The 12,441-nt window shown below is 38.5% G+C and overlaps 1 non-coding gene across 1 annotated transcript; it reads left to right on the top strand.

Annotated features, from left to right (window-relative positions):
• The first annotated feature begins 12,000 nt into the window (after positions 1-12,000).
• On the top strand, positions 12,001-12,104 carry LOC111894885 (small nucleolar RNA R71). Its single transcript, XR_002851351.1, has one exon. It is a non-coding gene; the product is annotated as a small nucleolar RNA R71 (small nucleolar RNA).
• Positions 12,105-12,441: the final 337 nt, after the last annotated feature.

Genomic DNA, 12,441 nt, shown 5'->3' with positions numbered 1-12,441 from the left:
TCCTCGAAGAACATCTTAGTGCAATTGTATGGCTAAGAAGAGAAATCGGATATTGTTAAAATGGTTCAATTGAGAGATGAGGCATACTTCATTTCTAATCAAGTTTTAGAGCCATGCTCTAGTCACTACATATCGTATCTTGAAAACTTATTTCATACTAAGTAGGTCTATAACACCTCATGAAATGTGGAGTAATAATGTTTTCTTAATGTAACAGATTTAGAATTGGAAGTTCTGATGTTTTGGTTAAAACAATGGATAAACTAAGACCAATTCTATGAAGTGTTTCTTTTTAGCAATCCACACGTATTTGTGAATATTTGTTTTAGCACGTCAAGGAATATTCCTTGAGAGAGAAACTTATATGTTAAGAAGTCAGTGGGAGTCTTATTGATCTTGAGAGTTTCAAGAGTGTCAGTGGACAATAAACCTTTTTGTTATCACTAGCACACGACATGAGGTTGACAACCTATCGTGTTAAGTTGACACATTCTTGTTTATGTACACCTTCCAATTGAGTTGGCAATGCTTATGAGTTCTATGGTTCTCATTTGACTGCAAAAAACAAAGCATGTTGGTTAGTGAAAATATATTGATTAATATGGGTGAGCTGCTTAACAACACGAAAGCACTGGTAGGCTCTTGTGCTACCAGAGGGAAAGAAATTTAAAATAACAAAGTTCATCCATTAAGGCAAGCTAAATTTGAATTTGGTTTTTTCCCTAAACTTATCTTATTATTGTAGGTTGGAAATGATAGATTCACATGAATGGGAACATATACACCATAAAATCTAGTGTAACGCCCATGTTACAACTTCTTCCTTTTCTCTCTAGATTTTGCCTCGATTTGCGTTCCGTTTATACCCCGAAGCCCCGGTATCATTCCCGAGCCCCGAAGAAAGATCCGAAGCCTCGAGGATCCCGAAGAGCGTTATTCCCATGCCGAAGCTCTGCCTGCGAGGAGCCCGGTTTTTGTGAAGATCTTCCAGATCTACGGAGAAACACTACTTCTGCAAGCCGTAGTGCTGCCCGATCATCTTCAGATTAAGTGAGTGTGTGGTCATTTTCTTCCAATGCAATATTATGAAGTATTTTATATAAAATACGTGCTACGTGTATATATTTTGTTGTTATATGTGTGAATGTATATTCACTTTCTTCTATCTCATAGATCTGATTTATTCTCTATGAAATACGTGTTATGTGTGTGTGCCTCATCTGTTATGTGGAATATGTATTGATTAAAGCATGATATATAGGTTTTTAAACTATGTATAAAAATGTATATTTTTGTCTACTAATATGTTGGGTAGAACATGGGTAGATAGTTGGTGTGTAGTAAACAGATGAGAGGCCTCGGTGTTGTTGGTGTTATTCTAGTCATTCAACAGAGTATGGATGACGACCACGGACTATTCTAGACTGTCATGTGGAACACTAGCAGGCTCATAACCTATAGGTGTTGTGAACGACCTGTTCACCGGTGTACTCTATCCACCTCATGGTTTCCTTTAGGATATTTATTGCTAAGGAAGCCCCTTTGCAGTAATGTCCGTCCCGATGAAAAATCCTAGATTAGGTCCCTTATAATAGATGTTGTTTTAGGGACGTAAAGTGAGGATAACGGGAATGGGTAATCGGGTTTATTGTTAATTGTTAAATTAAATATTTATTGTGGGTTGAAAACCCTATATGATCACCAGGCTCCCAAGCCAGACCCACTCAGTTTATTTGTATTACAGGAAGTGGCGCAAGAGCTTAAGATGGACGAATCATCAATTTGTTTTGTTTACAAGTCTGTATATGTATATATTGTTGAATGACTTGTAATGTTATCGTTTATGCTTTATGATCTGTATCGGAACATGACATCCCGACTTTTGATTATGAAATGAAATCATATTTCTTTGTGAAATGTTTTGATAAATATCTATTTTATCATGTTTTGTTTTTGGGAACAAATTCCGCATCTCTTTTAAAATTAAAAGGATTTACTCTGAAAATGTTTAAAAAGCATAAATGAAATCGGTCTTTTCTGGCCGAGATTTTGGGGATGTCACATCTAGGTGGAAAAGGATTTTGCTCTAATTTATGAGAATAATTATAGAAAACACTTTTCCTAGTAGATTTTAAAGATATGATAAAGATCAACATGGTTATTGGTTATGGTGTATAAGCTTAAGAAGTCTAGTTGGAGACTTATCAAAGCACACATGTAAGCTATCCAATGAAGGTGTATAGGCTTAAGAAGTCTAGTTGGAGACCTATCGAAGCATCACGTATCAAAAATATGAACTTTAGTAAGAGAGTCAAAAGTATTAATTTCTAGAAGTTCAGTTGATTTCTGGGTAATTGTTAAGCTAACAGAAGGATAATTGTTATACTAGTGGGAGCATAATTGTTATGCTAATATTGTATGTGTTGGCAATACTATTCATATGGAACAAAGTTTTCAATTTTCAAATTGCAAAGTTTGGAAATTGTTTCTCTATGATAGACTTAAGGGAGAGGGCACTCCAATTTCGTTTCAAATCTAAAAGTTTAGATTGAAGGGTGTAACACTCGGTTTCGAATCCCTTCATTATTCGGGGTCATGGACCGAATCATCAGTTATCATAAGGCTTCGGACCTTGGGGGAAGAGATAACTAGCCCTTTTTGGGATGATGGTATTATAGATTAAGTGATCCGAGTGTTTGATTGTGTTTCGGATCCCAAGAGTATATTGGTGATTTTATAGTTAGGGTCTTTATGAAATGTGGGTTTGTGTTTGGGAAGTCTTAAGGCGAGGATGAGTTGATAGAAGTGTAGAGATTCTCTTTCCTTTTTGTGGATATAAAGAACGTCGAAAATGGACTTGGAATGAAGGAGTTATGACCGATTGACATTTAAGTGTTTTGGAGCTTGGTCGAGTACGTGTGGCGTACTCACCAAGTACGCAGGGCGTAGTGGTTGGATGGGACGAGGATGACTTTTGAGTACGCCGGGCATACTAAGGGGTATGCAGGGCATAATCCCTTCAGATAGAAACCTTAATTTCTAGAGTTTTACCCTTATTTAAGCTTCTTTTATTCATTGAGCCTTGCCTCTTATCAGCCTCCATACCTCTTAAACCCTAATTTCGACCCCTAGCTAGCATCTTGGAGTTCATAAGCTCTTGTGAGGAATTTTGGAGTGTTCTTGAGCATTTTGAAGAGATTGAAGGTTGTTGAAGGACCATCACTTGGAGATCCAGAAGTTATTCAACTTTTTCATCCTATTAAAGGTAAAAAGCTCTCATCTTGACATCTCCTTGGATAGATCTATTTTGGGGTGGTTTATGGCACATTTTGGTCCCTTTGGTTTGTCTTTATCAGGTTGAGCTTGTCCCAAGAGTTTGGACACCAGATCTGGACGTTTTAGGTGTCCCAAATGCATAAAAATGTAATCTTGATAGTTGATATCAACCCATGCATGTGTATTAGCCCTTTTGTTGAAGTTGTAAAGTTAGAACTTGGATTTGGGACCCATTAAGCCATGCAAAAGCTCAAATTTAACAACTTTATGAATTAAGGCATGATTTGGAACTAGATCTGGGCATTAGACGTCGTGGCTTAAGGGATTAAGACCTTTTCTAAGTGGAATGGGAGCAGGGTGAGTACACGGGGCATACCTCCTAGTACGCAACACATACTGAGTCGAGCCGATGTACATTGAGCGTACCAACTGAGTATGCAGGGCGTACTCAATCTGTTTGGTTATCTTGATGTGTTGACTTTTTTGGCCTTGTCCATTAACCAGAAGTTTGACCAGGGTTGACCGTTGGATATTATGAGCCTTTTAGGATATTAGGCCTTTTCGGTTAGGTCTATGTTGGGTTTTGGGCTCAATTGAGATATTTAGGCCTTATTGGGCCTTGTGGTGCCACTTAAGGGATTTGGTATTATGATGCTAGTGGATTGGACTTTGGATTTTAGCAAAGAATGGAAAGGGTTAAAACGGACTTTTACCCTGAAGGCTTGGGCATCGGTCTAAAATTCTTGTTTGGGTCGAGAATAAATTATTGAAGGAATGTTATTTGATCTTGTTAGTAAGAGGATTTCGATAGCAGCTGCTTGAGTGTCCGATTATCTTGGCTTTAGGTGAGTCTCCTCAATGTAATCTGGGTCGAAGGCACCATTGCCGTCCCATTGGCTTATGTATTATCGGAAGACCAAGGGGTGACCCTTAGAATTTGTATGAAATATCTGAAAGTGGCTCCTAGAAAATCTATATGCAAGACTAGGGTTTGGACCTTGGCAATTAGGTAGATAATTAGTGGTAGATTGTATGCTAGTGGTTTTGTGATGCTTGCATGGAAGAGCAGGAAGTGGCTCACAGAACTTTTCTGTAAGACCTAGGGTTTTGGCCCCGACTTGGGAAGGAAAGACCATGATATGGCTCGTGGCATAATGGTAAGACTATGGCTGCCACTGATGTGTGTTGACTCAACTAGTTTTAATCCTACTTTTATTTATAAAATAAACACACAAAGGCAGTGGACCTATCAATTGTGGTAAAGCTAAATAAGTAGGGTATCGAATACAGGGAACGGATAATTAAAACTAAAAACTAATTTTATCTAAAATTAAGTAATAAAAAGGGGTTTTCTCTAGTTTTACAAGACTAGAAACTTACTAACTAATACTTAGACTAACTAACTAAAAACTAGATAAACAAAGATTCAACTAAATTCAATAATGAAAGGAACTTCTGTTTAGTTCAACTCAATTGATCCTATGGTTGATATTATGGTAATAGTGCAATGGATTAATTCTTCTATCGGCTACCGATTCAAGTGATTAGATTCGCGTTCGCTGCATTAATCCTTAGAGAACAAACTAACTCAAATATTGGCCAGTTATCTAATTTAATTCAATTCACTAGGTTATTTATTCGGGTTAATTTATACTTGTAATGGTAAACTAATTTGGTCCTTTAGTTAACCTCTTGTTGACGGTTCATCACACAAGCTCACACATGAATTTACCTATCTTTCTAATTAATTCTAGTTTCACATTCGCTAATCCTAGTCGTATAATAAAATGTTCACATAAATCATATGAGATAAACAATTAAGAGATGTTCATGCAGCTTAATTATATTCCTATTAACAGAAAAATAGTTATCAGTCACACATAAGGTTCTTTACCAAGCTAAAATCAACAAAATCACCAATATTAAATCAATCCTACCATAAATCAAACCATAGTCTCAATATTGTCTCCCCAAACAGAGGTTAAAAGGTTTTAGCTCTTGATTGAGGTAATTGACAGCACAAAAACGAAATCTAAAAGTCCAAACATGATGAAAAACAATAGATTAAAGTAAGAATGATGAAAATTTGCCTCAATTCTCCTCCGTGATTAGATTTAGGGTTGTATCTTCGTTCTCCAGATCTCTTCTGACTCTAATTCGCAACTTGCTTCTCCCCAAGGGTTCCAGAATAATTTGTGTCGATCTGAAAAGTCGTTTTTATAGAGTCGCCCCGACTCGCTGAGTCCATCCCTTAATTCCATACATGGTAAGTCAAGGAGTCTTTATCTTCTCGAATCTTCGATGCGACTCGCCGAGTAGTCTACCCTACTCGCCGAGTACCTTGTGTTTTTAGCATTTTTCTTCTTTGCTCAACTCCCAAGCTCCCAACCGCTTCTCCTGCTTCCTTTTGCTTCCGAGCTTCGCTTTTGGACTGAAAACATAATCCAAACACTTTTAAGTATCTTTTGTCCATGATATGCAATTAATTAGTCAATAAATGATAAAAATCTATACCTAATATAAGACTAAATATGCAAATATCAAAATATCCCACACTTGAATTTTGCTTGCCCCCATGCAAAACTGAATTTTAGTACATTAGAATCACATAGGACAACTTCAATCGTACCCAGCCATTACGCCGAAACCGCAATGCGTGCATTTGTGTCTAAAATTTCCCTAACCCCCCCCCCCAATATTTCAAATACTTACAATCCTCATAAACATTCACCCACTTATCCCGAACAATGCTCATTTTATGCATCCCTCCTAATCCATCCGCAGAAAACCTCCTATTCTCAAGGTATTTCTGGTTGAGCAATCAAAGCATACATAATCTAGAAAATTACAACTTTTCGATACCACTTTGGAGCTATTGGAATTCTTCACTTCTTTGATAATTTGATCTTGATTTCTTTGAATTTACCACCTTCTTTGTTTGATTTTTGGTATCTTCTACTTTTGAACTTTTGGAATTTTGATGTTTTGATCTTCACTTTGATTGCTCCAAAATTCTCACAAATTTTCTTGTAATTCTCTCTTTTTTTTACATGTACCTCACTTCTTTTCACTCAAAACCTACATGCTTAAGCAAGGGCGCTCAACTTCAACCTTTATTGGCTAAAGATAATAATTTTCCTGGATACATTTCTGGTACACGATGCTAAACATATTGCATCCTTCGGGCTAAGAAAGGTTGTGTTTTTGTCCTATGATTTCACTAGAATAAGGAAGCCACAAGTGCACTAGAACGTATATAGGCTCAACTAAACATTTGAGTTTTCATGCAATTATCAACATAATTCCAACATGGAATCCTAATTACTTTATCAAAATTTCTAAATTAAGTCCTAAGCAACTTTTTTGGTATGCAAAATGTTTTCAAAATATACCTAAATTAGGATATTAGGATTCTAAATTTACTAAGATGTAACCAACCCCTACCCCACACTTAATTCATGCAATGTCCTCATTGCATGTAATGCATGAAAAGAAAAATAAAAATAAAAATAAAATATAGAGGGAATTGGAACAAACTCCCCTGGGGTAGCAGTCGCTAGACTGATCATCTTCTATTAAGCTCCTACTTCAATCGACTTTAGACATGGGAACAACTCATCCTTGTATTGGGCATCAAATCGCATGTGGGTAGCTCCAAATGTGCAGGAAAGATACTGTAAAGTCTTCAGGAATTGATTACAAAGATAAAGTGATCAGATGGTGTAGCTAACAGCATCAATTCAGCAGCCCTTGTGGTAGATAAATGAATAACTCGTCGAGTCATATGAACGACTCGTCGAGTCATATCGCGATAATGTTGAAGTCGTGAAAATATACAGCGACTCGTCGAGTAGGACAAATGCACTCGGCGAGTCATTGCTGGGTGGAAAATTAATAAACTCTATCCTGAATCCAACTTTTAGTGGACTTCAAAAACTTCCCATTGCTTCAGTAACCATTCACTCATAAACCCTTTAGGACTGGACTCGACACTTAGACTCAATACGTCGACCTTTCTTGACTTGTTTCCATGTTTTTCTCACATTCTCTAGACTCCTTATGCAAGCATTTCCTAACCCAAATTCTGAAAGAAACCAAGGCAAATAGAACATCAAGCACATAATTTTAAGTCCTAATTAAGACTTCAAAACAAACCAAACAAAATAAATAAAAATTGTTCAACAAAACACAAATAAAAAAAAGAAACTAATTATCATCCTCTTCCTCATCATCGCCATGCACAGCCCCGCTCCCACCAGCTCCTCTTTGCCTTGCACTTATCCTTTCTTCCCAACTTGGAACATATGGAAATTGTCCCCCCATCTACATGTGGAATATAGAAATGTTCAAATAATCGGATGAAAGATTGGTTTGTAAAAATCAAACTCCGACCCAAATCATCTAAATATCTCCTCCCTTCCTCATTTAACCACTCCGGGGAAACATTGTCCTCGGCCGGAATAACCGGTGGATCATGGCGTGCTTGCTCCCGTCTTGGTCGAACCCGCCTTCCTGGTTCCTCGGGTCCGATCACGGCATCGTCATGTGGGATAGCGTAATGACCCCCTCCATAATCCTCAATGATGCATGCCCTGCGAAAAAGAATAGGATTAAAGGGAGATGTCGGGATCTCCGTCAGCAAGTTCCAAGCACCACTATTCATTAACACATAAGAGTGGGCTAAACGTGTCACGAACATGCCACCATTAAATTTTGAACTTTTGCGGTCGTTGACCGCTCCCTCCGCCAAGTACGAAGCTATGCACCATGGAATGTTGCAAAAATTATTAGGTGTAATGATGCTCCAAAGAAAGAAAACATCATGGTTAGAAACCTTGTCATCATCTTTGCTTTGGGTAATGGTGTTTGAAATAAGACGGTGAATAAGGCGGTGCGTAGGTGATCATATGCTCCCTTCTTGAGCCGACTTCGGAATGCAAACCTTGTTAGAAATGGTGTTCCACCAACTTGAACTTGTGATCCCTTCCGGAAATGCTTTATGGCAATGCTCCAAAAAGGTACGAAATGCATCCGTGTTGACCAATTGTTAGTCATATATTCCCAATCTCCAAGCCAATTCCACCATAGAACAATGTCGAACTTCGCCCCCAAGACAATAAGTAATACTTCCGGGATTATAATAATCATTCACACCCTGGAACTGTATTGTGGAAAAGAACTCCAAGCACAGCTCACGATAGATCGGTTCCTGAATACGAAAGACACGACTCCATCCATCACACGTGATGGATACTCCATTGTGTACAAACGTCTTGATTATATAAGGAGCCAACTCCTCTTCATAATGAAATCTCCCCAACCATTCCCAATCAATTATATTGGGGGCACAAATCTCTTTTTTCTGGAGTTCTGCAAGATTCTTCTTCCACTTAGTCCTTGTTGAATTTGAGTCGATTCGTGGAAAATGCAACCAAGGAAAATCTCATTGACTTCCTCGAGAGCTTTGACCCCGTGAAAACATGTTTCTGCTAAAAAAATAACAAACAATCCATAAAACACCGAAACACTTTAAAACAGAATCTACCTGGGTTCCCGACTGGACTCGTCGAGTCCATGACCGACTCGGAGGGTCTGATGAACTGCGCGAGTCAGTCGACGGGTCAGTGAAAATTCACCCATAAAAACTCAAAATTGGTCCAAGGGTTTGTCCAGGAATGTGCATAAGGTGTATTAGTGCAAGAACATCCATCCAAAACACCATAATTAAACCAAAATCAAAACCCTAAAAATTCACAAAATTTAAAAAACGGGTGTTCTATCAAATTGACTCTTCTAATCATCTAAAAATCATGACTTTAACAGTAATATTGAAGAAATTAAGTACCTTGGTTGATGAAATTTAAGAAATTTGAAGAAAATTGGAAGAACTTGATGAGTGCTTGAGAGAGAACAAGAAGAGGCGCACGGCGAGTATGGATGAGATATGTTCAAATTAGGGTAAAAGCCCTAGTTTTACTAGATGTAAAAAAATATAATTGTTATTATTATTATTTTTTCAGTAATTAAAGTCGACCCGTCGAGTCAGGGTCAGACTCGGCGAGTCGAGTCGCGAATGAAGGTTATCTGGATTCTGAATAGACTCGTCGAGTCAGGGTACCAACTCGCCGAGTCACTTGCAAACATTTCAAAAATTACATCATTTTTCCATCTATTAATAAATATTGTTCAATCCACCCCACACTCAGACCATGCGTACCCTCAAGCAAACATTTTTGATGAATCAGAAGATGAAAACAGAAAAGTCCTAAGAAAATCAAACAAAAACTAAAATGAGAAAGATAAAAGAAAGCAAACTCTTATAATGGGTTGCCTCCCGCCAAGCGCTTCTTTTTGAGGAGTCTTTAGCTGGACTCCCTCCCATCTACGTTTCTTCATTTTCCTGCATCGGGAATGCACGCCTAATCTTTTGCGGTTTATACTTTGTCTTGTAGGCGTGTATCTTCCTCTTATATGCCCGTCTCAATTTTTCTTTCCTTTTCCCTGTGGCATCTTCTTCAATTGCCTGCTTGATCCGCTTCCCCGCCTTCTTTTTCTTCACCCCATTCTTTGGCCCCATCTTTTGTACTTCTCCTTCTTCAAACGTAATTACTTCATAATTGGAAAAGACTCGGGCTCAAGGTTTGGTTGCATGTGACTCAATGGATGAGTTATTAGCATCATCACTCCCAGCCTTTTCATTCTCCTTTTCTCCCAAGCTTGCCTCCTTATCAAGCCGCCTTTCTTCATCTCTTTGTATCATCGTATCAAGGCAAGCTACTTGAACATTTTGGAAGTTACAATAATTTTTAACAATTTCTCCTTTTGCTGCTGGACCTTCCAAAGGATCTGGAAAAATCTTCATGTCAAGAACAGGGAAAGAACTTGTAAATAGCAGGTCTAGGTTGCCCACACTTCTGAACTTTTCGACTGGACTTGTCGAGCCTGTCGATGCGACTCGGCGAGTCGATGCGTATTCCACACATTCCATTGATTCTTCCGGATCAGTTCCCTCCAACAACTTCTCTATTTCTTCTAAGTCTTTTTCAGCATCAAAATTTTCTGCAGAAGGCAGTAGAAATTTATTTGGATCTTCTTCTTGTAAGAGTGCAAGTTCCTTTTGTAGCAATTCATCATCCAAATCAATAGAGGAAACTTCTTCTTTTCTTGTTTCATCTTGCTTAATCTCTTGTATAGCCTTAAACACTGTTGATTCATCTCCTACCCTCAATGTTAGTGTGGACTTGCATACATCTATCAATGCACATGCGGTATTCAAAAATGGTCTCCCCAAAATAATTGGAATTTTGGGGTCTTCTTCCATGTCAAGCACTACAAAGTCCACGGGGAATACAAATTTGTCAACTTTTATGAGAAGATCTTCACAAACACCTCTTGGATGAATGATTGTCTTATCTGCTAAATGGATCTTCATATTAATCGGCATTGGCTCTGGTAAATTCAGCTTCTTGAAGAAAAAGTATGGCATTAGATTAATACTTGCACCCGAATCGGTCAATGCTTGAGTAGCAAGTATATTTCCAAATTGACAAGGAATCAAGATGCTTCCCGGATCGCCGTTCTTTTCTGGTAGCTAATCTAATACTAACTCCGCTACTTCTGCCATATCTTTTCTAGCAGCAAAGAGACCATTAAGCAAGTTTAAATATTTAGGTGTTTGAAGCATCGTTTCAGCAAATGGGATGTTGACTTGAAGGGATTTAACATGTTCCATGAAAGTTCTTTACGCTTTATCCTTTTCATCAGGTATGGCTCGAATTGGATATGGCAGAGGCGGCCTATAAGGCATTAAAGAAACAACAGTTTTATCTTCAGACCTTGGACTCGTCGAGTCCATTAGAGGGAACCGGCGAGTCGTGACGGGTTTTGCTGAACTCGAATCTTCTGTGTTTTCTGCATGCTCTTTCATTGAGACCTTTTGTGCAGGGGTCAGAGGAGTGAAAATTTCCCCAAAACTAGTTCTTATAGCATTCTCGTTCTCCATTCTCGGATTATTCTTGGTTTTACTTGGAAGTTCACCTGGTCTTCTTTGATTGATTTGTTGAGCAAGTTGCCCCAGTATGTCTCAATGTTGTGGATAGATGCTTGTTGGTTTCTAAGCATTGTTCTTGTTTCTTGGATTGCAGCATCATGATCAATATGTCTCTTTTCTGAAGCAGCTATAAATCTAGTAAACATTTATTCCAAATCAGCTTTCCTTTCCACAGCCAGTTCTTCCTTTTGGTAGAAACCCCTCTCTTTTTGCTTGTATTTCTCTTCCTTTGCCTTTTTGTATTCTTCGTACGGGAGCCATTCCTTCTTGGGTTTCCGCCAATTTTCATCGTATCTGTCACCACTTGAATAGAATACTTGCGCCTTCTTGTTTCCATTCTCATCCAAGTCACAATCTTTAGTTAGGTGAGGTCCCCTATAATTTTCACATCCTACCCGAATAGCATGGATTGTTTGATCCATCTTTGTCATTTTCCTATCTAAATTGCCTAGTTTAGCCATCATTGCCGCCATGTCATCGTTAACCGTGTTCACTACCCCCTACTTACTTCATTTTGCGGGTTATTGTATTTTCTAGAATGTTTAGAGAACTCTTCAATTAATTCTTTGATCACCGGGGGTGCCTTCTTTGTGAGCGGGCCTTGCGAGTCAAGTAATTGCCTTGTTGTAACATTAACCCCATCATAGAAGATGGAGACTTCTTGTTGGCTATTAAGGTCATGGTGTGGGCAATTTCTTAGTAGACTTTTGTACCTTTCCCATGCCTCATAAAGGGACTCTCCAGGTTGTTCAAAGTTAGCAATAGCTTTCTTCAACTTGGCTATTTTAGAAGGTGGGCAAAAATGGTCAATGAATTCTTCTTTCATCTTAGCTCATGTGGTGATGGATCCGGGAGGGAGTGACTTGAGCCAATCTTTTGTAGCACCCTTGAATGTAACTGGAAGCATGCGAAGTAACTGGGTCTCGCGAGGCACATTTGGAACATTAAAGTAATCAGCTACATCATTGACTTCATCCAAGTGTTTATAGGCATCTTCGTGGTCTTTTCCATAGAAGGGAATCTCCTTTAGTTGAGCAAGTATGTGACCCTTTAGTTCGAAAGTAGTAGTAGTGGGAACTGCGGGTTGCACAAGTCCCGGGCCGGTATCATCACAC

Source organism: Lactuca sativa, chromosome 1 (genome assembly GCF_002870075.4).
Source record: "Lactuca sativa cultivar Salinas chromosome 1, Lsat_Salinas_v11, whole genome shotgun sequence".
NCBI classification, from domain to species: domain Eukaryota; kingdom Viridiplantae; phylum Streptophyta; class Magnoliopsida; order Asterales; family Asteraceae; genus Lactuca; species Lactuca sativa.
This window is presented reverse-complemented; position numbering and strand designations above follow the sequence as displayed.